Source organism: Equus asinus, chromosome X (genome assembly GCF_041296235.1).
Source record: "Equus asinus isolate D_3611 breed Donkey chromosome X, EquAss-T2T_v2, whole genome shotgun sequence".
In the NCBI taxonomy this organism is placed as follows: Eukaryota; Metazoa; Chordata; class Mammalia; order Perissodactyla; family Equidae; genus Equus; species Equus asinus.
This window is the reverse complement of record NC_091820.1, coordinates 41706035-41711036: the sequence shown is the minus strand read 5'-3', so window position 1 is coordinate 41711036 and position 5002 is coordinate 41706035. Positions and strand designations below refer to the sequence as shown.

The 5002-nt window shown below is 34.9% G+C and overlaps 1 pseudogene; it reads right to left on the bottom strand.

Moving 5' to 3' along the window:
- Nucleotides 1–3336: 3336 nt before the first annotated feature.
- Nucleotides 3337–4333, bottom strand: LOC106844038 (tripartite motif-containing protein 60-like; annotated as a pseudogene).
- Nucleotides 4334–5002: the final 669 nt, after the last annotated feature.

Sequence of the window (5002 nt, the reverse complement as noted above, 5' to 3'; positions counted from 1 at the left end):
CTCTGAATAAGATGGGTATGGAAGGAAAATACCTCAATGTAATAAAGCCCAGATATGACAAACCCACAGCTAATACCATACTCAATGGAGAAAAACTGAAAGCTATCCCTCTAAGAACATGAACCAGACAAGGATGCTCACTTTCACCACTTTTATTTAACATAGTATTGGAAGTACTAGCCAGAGTAATCAGGCAAGAAAAAGAAATAAAAGGGATCCAAATTGGAAAGGAAGAAGTGAAACGGTCACTATTGGTAGATGACATGATTTTTATATATAGAAAACCCTAAAGAATCCACCAAAAACCTTTTAGAAATAATAAATGAATACAGTAAAGTTGCAGGATACAAAATCAACAAACATAAATCAGTTGTGCTTCTATACACAAATAACAAAGTAGCAGAAGGAGAAATTAATAATACAATCCTGTTTACAATTGCAACAAAAAAATAAAATACCTAAAAATAAATTTAATCAAAGAGATGAAAGACCTGTACACTGAAAACTATAAAACATTATTGAAAGAAATTGAAGACACAAAGAAATGGAAAGATATTCTGTGCTCTTGGATTGGAAGAATTAACACAGTTAAAATGTCCATACTTCCTAGAGCAATCTATAGATTCCATGAGACATTTTTCACAGAAATACAACAAAGAATCCTAAAATTTGTATGGGACAACACAAGATCCCAAATAGCCTAAGGAATCCTGAGAAAAAGGAACAAGGCTGGAGGTATTACACTCCCTGATTTCAAAATATACTACAAAGCTATAGTAATCAAAACAACATTTTACTGGCACAAAACACACACACAGATCAATGGAACAGAATCGAGAGCCCAGAAATAAACCCACACATCTCTGGACAGCTAATTTTCGACAAGGGAGCCAGGGACATACAATAGAGAGTCTCTTCAATAAACGGTGTTGGGAAAACTGGACAACCACATGCAAAAGAATGAAACTAGACCGCTGTCTTACACCATACACAAAAATTAACTCTAAATGGATTAAAGACTTGAATGTAAGACCTGAAACCATAAAACCTCTAGAAGAAAACATAGGCAGTATGTTCTTCAACAGTAGTATTAACAACATATTTTCAAGTACCATGTCTGACTGGGCAAGGGAAGCAATAAAAAATAAACAAATGGGACTACATCATACTAAAAAGCTTCTGCACAGCAAAGGAAACCATCAACAAAATGAAAAGACAAGCTTACAATTGGAAGAAGATATTTGCAAATTATATATCTGATCAGGGGTTAATATCAAAATGTGTAAAGAACACATACATCTCAACAACAAAAAAAGTAACAACCTAGTTAAAAAATGGGCAAAAGATCTGAACATACATTTCTCCAAAGAAGATATACAGATGGCCAACAGGCACATGAAAAGATGTTCAACATCACTAATTATTAGGGAAATGCAAATCAAAACACGTGCCCTTTCACCCTCCTCCCTCCCCCTTTCCTCTCTGGTAACCCCCCAATCCAAGCTCTGTCTCTATGTGTTTGTTTGTTGTTTTTATCTTCTATTTATGAGTGAGATCTTACAGTATTTGACTTTCTCCCTCTGACAGATTTCGCTTAGCATAATACTCTCAAGGTCCATCCATGTTGTCACAAATGGCCAGATTTCATTGTTTTTTATGGGAGTAGTATTCCATTGTGTATATATACCACATCCTCTTTATCCATACATCCCTTGATGGGTTCCCAGGTTGCTTCCAAGTCTTGGCTATTGTGAATAAGGCTGCAATGAACATGAAGGTGCACATATCTTTACGCATTCATGTTTTCATGTTCTTTGGATAAATACCCAGCAGTGGAACAGCTGGATTGTATTGTAATTCTATTCTTAACATTTTGAGGAACCTCCACACTGTTTGCCAGAGTGGCTGCACCAGTTTGCACTCCCACCAGCAGTGTATGAGAGTTCCCTTTTCTCTGCATCCTCTCCAACACTTGTTATTTCCTGTCTTGTTAATTTTAGCCATTCTGACGGGAGTGAGGTGATATGTCGTTGTAGTTTTGATTTGCATTTCCCTAATAATTAGTGATGTTGAACATCTTTTCATGTGCCTGTTGGTCATCTGTATATCTTCTATGGAAAAATGTATGTTCAGATTTTTTGACCATTTTTTAATTGGGTTGATACTTTTTTTGTTTGATTTCCACATACAAAAAGAATGAAGTTGGATCCCTACCTCACACTATATACAAAAATTAACTCAAAATGGATCAACAATCTAAATATAAGAGGTAGAACCCTAAAACTCTTAGAAGAATGCATAGAGAAAAATTTTCGTGACCTTGGATTGTCAATGGATTCTTAGATATGACACTAAGAGAATAAGAAACAAAAGAGAAAAACAGATCACTTGGACTTCATCAAAATTAAATACTTTTGTTCATCAAAGGATACTCTAAAGAGAGTTAAAGACAATCCACAGAATTGGAGAAAATATTTGCGGGTCATATCTAATAAGAGTTTAACATCCAAAATATAGGAAGAACTCCTACAATTCAGCAACAAAAAGACAAATAACCCAATTAAAATGCATAAAGGACTTGAGTAGACAATTCTCCAAGAAAGATATACAAATCGCCAATAAGTACATGAAAAGATGCTCAACATCATTAGTCATTAAGGAAATGAAAATCAAAACCACAATAAGATACCATTTCACACCTACTAGAATGGTTGCAATAATAATAAAAGAAAACAATGGAAAATAACAAATGTTGGCTAGGATGTGGAGAAATTGGAACCTTTGTACATTCCTGGTGAGAATGTGAGATGGCGCAGCCACTGTGAAAACGGTTTAGTGGTTCCTCAAAAAGTTAAACGTAGAATTACTATATGACCCAGCAATTCCACGCTTAGGTATATACCCAAAGGAACTCGAAACGGGGGATCAAACGGATACTTGTATGCTAAAGTTATTACAGTATTATTCAAAATAGCCAAAAAGTGGAAACAACTTAAGTGTCTATCAACAGATGAATGGATAAATGAAATATGGTATATACATATATTGGAATATTATTCAGCTTAAAAATGTTCTTTTTTTCAATTTTAAAATAAAACAGTTTATTGGTTGTGTCAAGTAATATAATGCTCAAATATTTCATCTAAGAAATTCAAAGCACTTGACAACTGATGCCCATAACATCTATGCAATTGGATTATAGCTGCTAAAAATGAGGAAGAAAAATCTATTCTGGTTTTTCAGCAGTAAAAATTAAAAAGAATCCAGAATTACTGAGACAAAATTTACTGGCTAAGTTAGCCCTAAAAACTGAAACAGAATCATCTTACAGGTACTTCATCTTTCATAATCTGTTACTGAAGAGATTTTAAGAGATTCAGAAATCTGTTCCAGAGTAGAAATAGAGTCAAATGGCTTCTATAAAAAAATCATTAAAAGTATAGAGAAGAGATCTATCATTCATATTATAAAAGGAAATCCCACTCAATTCATTGTCCAGAAAAATGCCAGTCTACTGGATCTTACTACTGGCAGAAACTGGCTTCTCTGAGAACCCAACGAAATATAACTGCTTTTAGCATATTGCCCAATTGCCCAGATCCACACTGAACTACTGGTTGATTCTGCCAGTCCCCAGGAAGACTGAGTTGACAGACCCACAATGTCTGTTTATGTTTGTTTCCCACTTCTACCTCCCAGTAATGCCTATCACAATTAAATCCCTTAGAACCCAGAAAGGCAGGGCAGAACTTGGGTGATAACAAAGGTTTTGTTTCTTTCTTTCCATATCACACAGTTTTCTATCCCCAGAGACTATAAGCTGAGGATGTGCTGTTTCAAGATTTAGAATTACATCTACTATGATGGCTTGATGATTTTGCCCAAGCCAGAATGCTGACTGAATCCATATTTCTTTAATCAGAATGAAGAGCTAGAGTATTTCAGGTTTTGATAGCTGTGGTAGATATTCTGAACGTGTCAGTAATTCTACTTCCGACTGCACACACTTGCCCTCTACTTCCTTTAGTGCATGCTTTAATGTGAAAACATGATCTGAAAATGTGTTTTCATTTAGTTTTGTTAAAATGTTCATCTCTTCATTTTGCATCTGCTTAATAGCCTCTTACTCATTCTGTAGAAATAGTTTAAAATGCTCAAATTCAGAATCTATTTATTCTCTCCTGTACTCTATGTTCTTTTTCAGTTCCACTGATTTTCTGTCTTGCAGAGTTATTACTTTTTTAACTTGTAATACATTATTCTTCAAGGGCTCAATGCTACAGGGAAATGAAGTTCTGATACATGCTTCAACACGGGTGAACGTTGAAAACATTATGGTAAGTAAAATGTCATATACAAAAGAACAAATATTGCATAGTTCCAATTATATGAAATACCTAGAATAGGTAAATTCATAGAGACAGAAAGTAGATTAGAAGTTACCAGGGGCTGAGAGGAAGAGGGTATGGGGAGCGATTGCTTAATGGTTACAGAGTTTCTGTTTGCAGTGATGGAACAACTTTGGAAATAGTGGTGATGGTTGCATGACACTGAATGTAATTAACGCCACTACATTGTATACTTAAAAATGCTTGGAATGGTAAATTTTATGTTACCTGTATTTTACCACAATAAAATAATAACAGTTAAAAAAACGTGCAGTGAGCCAAATTTCTCCAGTATGCCGTAGTTTGCCAATGCCTGGCCTAGATAACATTTCTACTTGGATACCTGACAAGAATCTTAAAACTGAATTTACGCTTGTCCTACGTAAATCTGTAGATTTCCAGTCTTTTCAATCTCAGTTAGTGATGCCACCATTTTCCTGGTTGTTCGTTTCCTGGTTGTTAGAAACTTGGACATTATTCTTTACACTTTCTTCTCCATTAACTCTTATACATCAGTCCTATTGGTTCTATACTCATACATTTCCTAAATTCCTTCATTTCTCTTCTGTCTCTACTTCACCATGCTAGACCAACTCACCATCATATCCTACCTG